This window comes from Anolis carolinensis, chromosome 6 (assembly GCF_035594765.1).
Source record: "Anolis carolinensis isolate JA03-04 chromosome 6, rAnoCar3.1.pri, whole genome shotgun sequence".
Lineage (NCBI taxonomy): Eukaryota > Metazoa > Chordata > Lepidosauria > Squamata > Dactyloidae > Anolis > Anolis carolinensis.
In genome coordinates, this window is record NC_085846.1 from 48,249,718 (window position 1) to 48,259,848 (window position 10,131).

Sequence of the window (10,131 nt, forward strand, 5' to 3'; positions counted from 1 at the left end):
GTAAAAGAAACACAAAACAAAAAATAGCAATCTAAAATTACAGGGTCCTTCTACACTGCCATATAAAATCCAGATTATCTGCGTTGAACTGGATTATATGGCAATGTAGACACATATAATCCAGTTTAAAGCAGACAATGTAGATTATCTGTGTTGATAATCTGGATTATATGGCAGTGTAGATGCAACCTCAGTCAGTTTGTTCAAAGGTCGCTTTCATACCACTTCATCACACTAGAGTTTGGATCCACTTTAAATCCACTTTAGAGAGGGGCTCAGCCAGACAGGTCTCACCAAAACTACAAACCCCAGAATTTTGCATGAGGCAGAAACTGGATTTAAAGTGAATAAATGCTTGAGTGCGATGAGGTCCATAGCTGAGCAGATATCTAAGAAAGTCACAGGCTTTAGTCTCCAAACCAGAAAAACTAGTCTGCATACAAAAGCATTGTCTGCAAGAGATCAAGAGATAGGTTGGGCAAGGATTCGGATCAACTCACTAATCAAACCATACTTTGTTTGTTAAGCCTGCCCAGAGATACCTTGGCAAGGCTACAAGCAACAAAAATTAGAATGTGACACACACTCAACATGACTAACTTTAAATGCTGGTGCGGTTTGGAAGGGGATTGATCTTGGAGGGTGGGAGTTATAGTTCACCCACATCCAGAGAGCATTGTGCACCCAACCAATATGGAACTCAACCAGACCTGAGACACACACTCAACATGACTAACTTTAAATGCTGGTGCGGTTTGGAAGGGGATTGATCTTGGAGGGTGGGAGTTATAGTTCACCCACATCCAGAGAGCATTGTGCACCCAACCAATATGGAACTCAACCAGACCTGAGACACACACTCAACATGACTAACTTTAAATGCTGGTGAGGTTTGGAAGGGGATCGATCTTGGAGGGTGGGAGTTATATATAGTTCACCCACATCCAGAGAGCACTCTGAACCCAACCAAGGATGGATATCAACCAAACGTGAAACATATACCCAACATGACTGACTTTACATGCTAGGTATGTGGCAGAAGCTGGAGCTAATAGCGGGCGCTCACTCCGCTCCAGGGATTTGAATCTGGGACCTTTCGGTCTGGTAGTTCAGCAGCTCAGTGCTTTAACACACTTCGCCACCAGGGCTCCTTATAATTAATACAATATAATAATAATAATACACTATTATAATTGTATATTTATATTACATGTACTTACTTACTTACTTAGGCGATCTGTGACGGCGCGAGTGGCGCCATCTATATGTCAAACTATAAGTTTCAAGATCTGAATTGTTGTATCATGCCTGATTTTGCCCTTACCCTGTAAATGTAGTTGGATTGGTTATTTATATCTGTCAATCAATGTTGTTTGTACCTGTTATATTGCTCACTTAGCTAAACTGTTTGGCTCCACCTCTTCCTGGAGTAGGACTGTGTTTCCTCCTTTTCATTCCACTCTATCGGATGGACGTGAAAGAGAGGCTTGGCTCTGAAAGCCCTTCAAAAGTTACCTCTCAGCACCAATTCTGAGGTTCTTACCCTTGGGACTCACACTTCATGTTCAGGGCCAACCTGAACAACGTTGAGGAGTCTCAAGCGCCTTCACATCAGTCCTTTGGCAACAGAGGAAGACTCTTGTCTTCAGATATAGGTCATTGGACTGAGGCTGAGTTTGCTCCGGTATTCACAGCCAGAGAAAGAGGGATCTGGACAAGCTTCATGGACTTAAACAATCAAAGACTGTAATGTATATTTTCTTTTAACCCCTTTGTGAAGAATAAACCCAGTTTTTGAGTTAACTACAGTGTTTTGGTCCTTGGGAGTTCCAGTTTCCCTAAAGGAGGGCAAGAAGCAATCCCCTGGGGAAAGATGTCACATCCATGCCTCTTTCACTAAGAGTTTACAGCCCCAGGCGCGACGGCACAGTGCTGAGAGGACCCTTCTTTTCCAGCAGTGCTGAGAGTACTGAGAGAGAAGCCTTCTTTTCCAGAACTGCTGAAAGAAGCCTTCCAGAAGTGCTAAGAAGGGAAAAGAAGGAGTGAAAGGGCCTTAAATTTGCCAAGCCCATAGTCTCCTAAAGATAAAGAAGTCAAAAGAAGCCTGCCTTTGCCTCCAGAGGGAAGCCCAGCCTTCACAAAATTGAGACATTTGCAAGCTTTCCCGCTCTTTTTGCATCTCAAGCCACCAGCAAATTGCTACATTCAGCTCTTGTAGCTGCAGCAAGTTCAAGCCTTCTGCAAAGTGGATACATTTGCTAGAAGCCTAGCCTTTGCAAATTGAAACATTTGCTAAGTTTCCCGCCTTTTCTGTTTCTCAAGCCAGCAAATCGCTACATTCAGCTCTTGCAACTGCAGCAAAATCCAGGTTTCTGCAAAGTAGATACATTTCTCCAGAAGTCAGCCTTTGCAGACCAAGCCTCTTCCAGAAACCAGTTTGCAAAGCAATAAATTCCAACCTTCTGCAGTTCCTGCCATTTCTTCAAAGCCTGCTGCAAGTTTATGAAAGCCCAGGCTTAACTTCCCAGTTAAGCAGCTGTTTTAATTGTCTTGTTTAAAATATTGCATTGCCCTTTTGTGTGCCTTTAATTGTATAGTTAATTAGTATTGCATTTTGTACTGTTTGAAATTTGGGATAAGTTTCCTTTTGAATTACATAATGGCAAGTCATAGCAATGAGATTTTGCAAACAAGGGTCAAATCCCCCCTTGTAGAAGGTGCAGAAGAAAGGGTTCAAGGCTCCCCATGTGTAAGCCTTAGATCCAGTCTGCTCAAGATTCCATCTAATGATGCTAGCCTTAAATCCAAGCATTCATCTAGGCATAGCAGTTCCTCCCAATCCATACATTCATTCATCAGTACTTCTTCCAAAGCAGCCCACTACAACAGAGGGGCTGTCCGTTTGAAAATTAGAAAAGAGGTTTTAGAAGCAGAGGCGTCTGCAGAAATGGCTAGGCAAGACTTTGCCTTCAATGAAGAGGAACTCCTCCTTCAACAGGCTAAAGCCAAGCAGAAACTGCTTCTAGCGCAGGCTAGGGCCCAACAAGAAGCTGACCTAGCGCAGGCTAGGGCCCAACAAGAAGCTGACCTAGCGCAGGCTAGGGCCCAACAAGAAGCTGACCTAGCGCAGGCTAGGGCCCAACAAGAAGCTGGCCTAGCACAGGCCAGGGCCCAGAGAGAAATAGAGCTTGCAATGGCTGAAGCCAAGCAAGATGAGCTGCAACGGGATCTAGATCTGCTTCAAGTAAAAAGAGACACAGTACAAAAGATAGTCAGAGCTAACGTTCTAGCCAAAGCCCTATCACAGGAACTAACCCAAGAAAACCTTAGTTTCCTGCCAACACAAGAGCCTACAGCAAAGGTTTCAGCACATCTGCAACTGGAATCACCTGTAGTGCAGAGTCATATCTCCTTTCGCCACCTTGAAGATCGCTCACCTGTTCCAGTGTTCGCAACTTCAAGGCCAGCCCATTCCTCAGAAGTACAGCAAAGCATGGCCGGGAGAGTGCCATCATCTCTGTCAGAGTCCATCCCTGTACTTAGGCCTCAGAGATACCACTTGTCTACTTGGGAACAAAAGGATGACGTCTTTCAACAACATCCAGATGTCCATTCACATTGGCAAGGCATAGCCGGGAGTGAACCACCACATTCATCCCTGCATACCAAGTCAGTTCTCCCATCGCTGAAGATGAAGGCTTCAGAGGTGCTGCCTGCCAGCAATCTGCTGAACCCAGCATCGCCTACCATCGCGAAAAGATGTGTTCAACCGAAGAACATTGAGTTTGTCACGCCACATCACACTCCTCAGATGTACCCTTACACACTGGAGTCTCAATTGGGTTCCCTCTTGAGAAATCCAAGAAGAGACATCAGAGACAAAGGCGTCCAGAAATTCACTGACCGACCGGATGACTACCTTCTGTGGAAAATCACCTTCATGAGGGCCATTCGAGATTTCAAGCTAGAAGCGGATGAAGAACTGTCCCTTCTTATGGCGTGGCTTGGACCCAGCTCAGCCGAGCAAGTAAAAAGACTTTATGCTGCTCATGTAGCAGACCCCCAAAAAGCTTTGTCCACAGCGTGGTCTCGCTTGGACCAGCGCTTCGGTGCGAGCACTGAGATAGAAGCATCCCTCATGGATCGACTCAACAGGTTCCCATCACTGAAGATGAAAGATTGCAAACAGCTTTGGGACTTTAGTGATCTTTTACTAGAGCTAGCATCAGCCAAAGAAAATCCAGAGCTGCCAGGTTTAGCATGTCTGGACCAGCACACGTCGCAGAGTGCCATTCTCTGCAAACTTCCTTTTCCTCTTCGAGAAGCTTGGGGGAAACAGGTGTTCAAGTACAAAGAGGAGAATGCAAATGTATACCCGCCCTTCACCTTTTTGGTGGATTTCGTCACTAGAGCAGCCCGTGAGAGGAATGACCCTCAAACAGGTCTTCTCGCTTTGTACCAAGACCTAAAGCCTGAAAAGACCTCCAAAGAAGACAAAGCCCAGGGCAAAGATCTTAGAAGGAACCTGAGTGTCAAGATGGCAGACGCAACTCCTGCAGCTTCTGCTCAACCAGTCAGCAACAACACCATATCCTGTCCCATTCATCAAAGGCCACACAGCCTAGCTGAATGCAGAGAGTTCGCAAAGAAGCCTTACAAAGAACGACTCCAAATAGTTCAAAAGGCCAAGGTGTGCTTTAGATGCTGCGGCGCCACTATTCACTTCTCCAAAGACTGCAAAGAAAAGGTTAAATGCCAGCACTGCAACAGCATCAAGCATTGCTCTGCAATGCACAACTTCGATTCCCCTCAATTCAAAGCAAAGTCAAATTCTCCTACCAAAGAAGAAACCAAAGAAGACCAAAGGCCTACAGAACCTCAGGTAGCCCTCAAGGCTCCTGCGGTTGCCTGCACCAAGCTTTGTCAAAATAGCCACAAGCCCAGGATTTGCCACCCAATCTGCCTGGCAGAGGTGTATCCAGACAAGCAGCCATGGAATAAGAAAAGGGTCTACGTCGCCTTGGATGCCCAAAGTGACGCATCTCTTGCAACCCCAGAGTTCTTCGACATGTTCGACCTTCATACAGAGACAATAGAATACACCATATCCACTTGTTCTGGAAAGAATAAGATGAATGGCAGAGTTGCAACAAAGTTCAAAATCTCACCTGTCGGACAAAAGGTCAGGTACGATCTTCCTGACCTTATAGAATGCAGCCTGATTCCCAGGAACAAAGAACAGATAGCCACGAAGGAGGTGGTACAAGCCCATCCTCATCTCAAAGGTATTCAAGATCTAATTCCAGCTTTGGACTTGGAAACAGACATCGTCATGCTTATTGGTGCAGATTGTCCCACACTGTTCCGTGTTAGCAACCAGATTGAAGGTCCTAAGGGTTCACCCATGGCCCAGCAGTTGCCTTTAGGATGGACGGTGTTAGGCCCAGTCTGCCTGAACAAGATGTTCCAGCCTGTCACTAAAAGGCCTTCACTAATGCAAGGATGTGCCAGCCACATCTCAGTTTGCTGCCAGGGAGTAATGCCCGATTACTCTTCCATCTTTGAAGTCACAGAGAGAGATGAGCAAACAGCCTTCTCTAAAAATGAACAGAAGTTTCTTGAGATGATGAACAACCAAGTCACTCAAGACCCTGAAGGTAATTGGATAGCACCTTTACCTTTCAAGCCGGAAAGACCATCTCTACCCAACAACAGAGATGTTGCCCTTCATCGTCTCCTGTCCTTAAGAAGAAGGATGCTAAAGGATCCGAAGGTAAAGACCCAGATCACCCAGTTTGTGGAAGACCTCTTCAGAAGCAACTACGCTGAACCAGCCAGCATGTGTGCGGAGGGAGAAGAGCAGTGGCATTACATATCCACTTCAGAAAATCCGGCAGATGTGACATCCCGAGGAACATCAGCCGCAAAGTTGTCCAAGTCATCCTGGATCACTGGACCCAAATGTCTTCAAAATCCTTCCTTTCCAGAAAGCATTTCCGTGCTCAAAGACACTGAGTTGCCAGAAATTCAGTCCTGCAAATCTACCATCGATGGCCAAGACTTATCAAGGCAAGGTTTAAATCCAGCCAAGTTTGAAAGATTTTCAAAACGGACTAGACTTCAGGCAGCCATTGCCAGGCTCATACATTACATCACTACAAAAAACAGTGGTGCAATTCAGCCCCAAGATCTTTCAAAAGCCTCAACAGTCATCCTGAGATCCACTCAAAGACAGTGTTTTTTAGAAGAAATAGCTTGTCTAGAAAGAAAGGCTTCCTTGCCCAAAAATAGTTGTTTAAAGGACTTGAACCCCTTCCTGGACAATGAGGGTCTCCTTAGGGTTGGAGGCAGACTAAAGAGAGCAAAGATTAGATCCTGTGTTTAAAATCCTGTTATTTTGCCACACCATAGCCACATAGCTCTGCTGTTGACACAGCATTTCCACGCAAAGGTTAAACACCAAGGAAGGACATTTACTGAGTCTGCCCTAAGAAACAATGGGTTTTGGATTGTTAATGCTCGTAAACTTGTTGGTAAAGTGATTTATAATTGTGTCAAATGTAGACATCTTAGGCGTGATTGTCAAAGTCAACTTATGGCGGATTTACCACCAGATAGGACAGCCACTGACCCCCCATTCTCACACATCGGCATTGATGTATTTGGCCCTTGGGAGGTCACTGTAAGGAAAACTAGGGGTGGCAGCGCCAACTCCAAAAGATGGGCAGTACTTTTCACATGCCTGGTGATTAGAGCAGTACATATAGAGGTAATTGAAGGTATGGATTCATCTTCCTTCCTCAATGCCCTTAAAAGGTTCATAGCAATCAGAGGCCCCGTTAAGACCATCAGGTCTGACCATGGGACCAATTTCATAGGAGCTACTAAAGAGCTCGATTGTCTGACCCTATTTGAGAAGGATGAAGCCATCCGTGAATTTTCAAATCAAGAGCAAATAGTTTGGATGTTCAATGTCCCTCACGCGTCTCACATGGGCGGTGCTTGGGAAAGAATGATAGGTATCTGCAGAAGGATACTCAGCTCCATCCTAACAGAACACAAGTATCTTACACACGAAATGCTTGTCACATTCATGGCTGAAATCTCAGCCATTATCAATAACAGACCACTGGCCCCGCTTACCAGCGACCCAGACAATCCCCAGTTGTTAACTCCTGCTTTGATTTTGACTCATAAGGTTCCGGGTTGGAACGATATCATGTTGCCTGTTGCAGAAGGGTCATATAGAGCCCAATGGAAACGTGTCCAATCTCTGGCTAACCAATTTTGGAAACGTTGGAAGTCAGAATACTTGAGTTTATTACAGAAAAGAAAGATCTGGCAACGTGAAAGTGCCAACATAAAGGTTGGGGATTTGGTGTTACTTAAACAAAAAGATGCTCCTAGAAACCAATGGGCTAAGGGTATTGTGTCAAAATTATATCCTAGTCCTGACAATAGAGTGCGCAAGGCCCAGGTTAAGGTCGTCTCTAACGAAAAGGTTTCTTTGTTTGACAGGCCTATCAGCGACATGGTTGTGTTATTTTCAGAAGACATACAGTCTTAAAGTTATTAGAGTTAAAGGTATTTAACTCCATTTTGTTTAGATTTCCGAAAGTCCGGAAATCTAGGCCGGGAGTGTGACGGCGCGAGTGGCGCCATCTATATGTCAAACTATAAGTTTCAAGATCTGAATTGTTGTATCATGCCTGATTTTGCCCTTACCCTGTAAATGTAGTTGGATTGGTTATTTATATCTGTCAATCAATGTTGTTTGTACCTGTTATATTGCTCACTTAGCTAAACTGTTTGGCTCCACCTCTTCCTGGAGTAGGACTGTGTTTCCTCCTTTTCATTCCACTCTATCGGATGGACGTGAAAGAGAGGCTTGGCTCTGAAAGCCCTTCAAAAGTTACCTCTCAGCACCAATTCTGAGGTTCTTACCCTTGGGACTCACACTTCATGTTCAGGGCCAACCTGAACAACGTTGAGGAGTCTCAAGCGCCTTCACATCAGTCCTTTGGCAACAGAGGAAGACTCTTGTCTTCAGATATAGGTCATTGGACTGAGGCTGAGTTTGCTCCGGTATTCACAGCCAGAGAAAGAGGGATCTGGACAAGCTTCATGGACTTAAACAATCAAAGACTGTAATGTATATTTTCTTTTACCCCCTTTGTGAAGAATAAACCCAGTTTTTGAGTTAACTACAGTGTTTTGGTCCTTGGGAGTTCCAGTTTCCCTAAAGGAGGGCAAGAAGCAATCCCCTGGGGAAAGATGTCACGTCCATGCCTCTTTCACTAAGAGTTTACAGCCCCAGGCGCGACGGCACACGATCCCTCGTCTTTTAGTCTTTTAGTCGTGGGGTCCTGGGGGTGTGTCCATAGATGGCTGAAGAGACCTATTCTTGATCTGCATGTTCTACCACAGTGAGGACATCGGTTTCCAGGTGGAAGGCAGTCCTGGTCAGGGTTGGCTTGACACTCCTTCCTCTTGGCACACTTCTCCCTTAAGCCTCTTCGAACTCCGCAGCACTGCTGGTCACAGCTGACCTCCAATTAGAGCGCTCAAGGACCAGGGCTTCCCAGTTCTCAGTGTCTATGCCACAGTTTTTAAGGTTGGCTTTAAGCCCATCTTTAAATCTCTTTTCCTGCCCACCAACATTACGTTTCCTGTTCTTGAGTTCGGAGTAGAGCAACTGCTTTGGGAGACGGTGATCGGGCATTTGGACAACGTGGCCAGTCCAGCGGAGTTGATGGCGTAGGAGCATCGCTTCAATGCTGGTGGTCTTTGCTTCCTCAAGCACGCTGACATTTGTCCGCCTGTCTTCCCAAGAGATTTGCAGGATTTTTCTGAGGCAACGCTGATAGAAACGCTCCAGGAGTTTGGTGTGATGTCTGTAGACCATCCACGTTTCGCAGGCGTAGAGCAGGGTTGGGAGGACAATGGCTCTGTAAACAAGTACCTTGGTATCTCTACGGATGTCCCGGTCAAACACTCTCTGCTTCATTCTGAAAAATGCTGCACTCGCAGAGCTTAGGTAGTGTTGTATTTCAGTGTCAATGTTGACTTTTGTGGAGAAGTGGCTGCCAAGGTAGCGGAAATGGTCGACGTTTCTAATGTTACACCATTAAGCTGTATTCCTGGCATTGCAGAGGGATTAGCTGGTGCCTGTTGGAAGAGCACTTTGGTTTTCTCGATGTTCAATGAGAGGCCGAGCTTCTCGTATACTTCTCTGAAGGTGTTTAGAGTGGCTTGTAGGTCTTCTACTGAATGCGCACAGACTACGTTGTCATCGGCAACATGTACTATTACTAATAATATTGCAATATAGTGGTGTAGTGCAATATAGTAATACAGTAGAGTCTCACTTATCCAACATAAACGGGCCGGCAGAATGTTGGATAAGTGAATACGTTGGATAATAAGGAGAGATTAAGGAGAAGCCTATTAAACATCAAATTAGGTTATGATTTTACAAATTAAGCACCAAAACATGTTATACAACAAATTTGACAGAAAAAGTAGTTCAATACGCAGTAATGTTACGTAGTAATTACTGTATTTACGAATTTAACATCAAAATATCACGATGTATTTAAAACATTGACTACAAAAATACGTTGGATAATCCAGAATGTTGGATAAGTGAGACTCTACTGTAATATTGCAATCTAGTGGTATAGTGCAATATAGTAATATACAGTAGAGTCTCACTTATCCAACATAAATGGGCCGGCAGAATGTTGGATAAGCGAATATGTTGGATAATAATGAGGGATAGGAAAAGCCTATTAAACATCAAATTAGGTTATGATTTTACAAATTACGCACCAAAACATCTTGTTATACAACAAATTTGACAGAAAAAGTAGTTCAATACGCAGTAATGCTATGTAGTAATTACTGTATTTACGAATTTCGCATCAAAATATCACGATTGAAAACATTGACTACAAAAATGCGTTGGATAATCCAGAATGTTGGATAAGCGAGTGTTGGATAAGTGAGACTCTACTGTATTACTGATAATATTGCAATATAGTGGTATAGTGCAATATAGTAATATATAATGCTTATATTGTGCTATGCTAATAATATAATATATTGTACGCACATATAATTTGTAAGCCG

At 44.4% G+C, this 10,131-nt stretch overlaps 1 protein-coding gene across 6 annotated transcripts in view; it reads right to left on the minus strand.

The window, feature by feature from the left end:
- Positions 1–10,131, minus strand: part of LOC103279179 (zona pellucida-binding protein 2) — a 44,917-nt gene that overhangs the window by 34,492 nt on the left and 294 nt on the right. Inside the window, exon 1 of one of the 6 annotated variants that reach the window (XM_062957891.1) lies at positions 1,544–1,710. The exons of 4 other annotated variants lie outside the window; for them this stretch is intronic. The gene's annotated coding sequence lies outside the window, so the exon portion shown is untranslated. Of the gene's footprint in view, positions 1–1,379; positions 1,513–1,543; positions 1,711–10,131 lie in introns of those variants that run through there. One more of the 6 variants, XM_062957892.1, reaches the window with a different exon arrangement.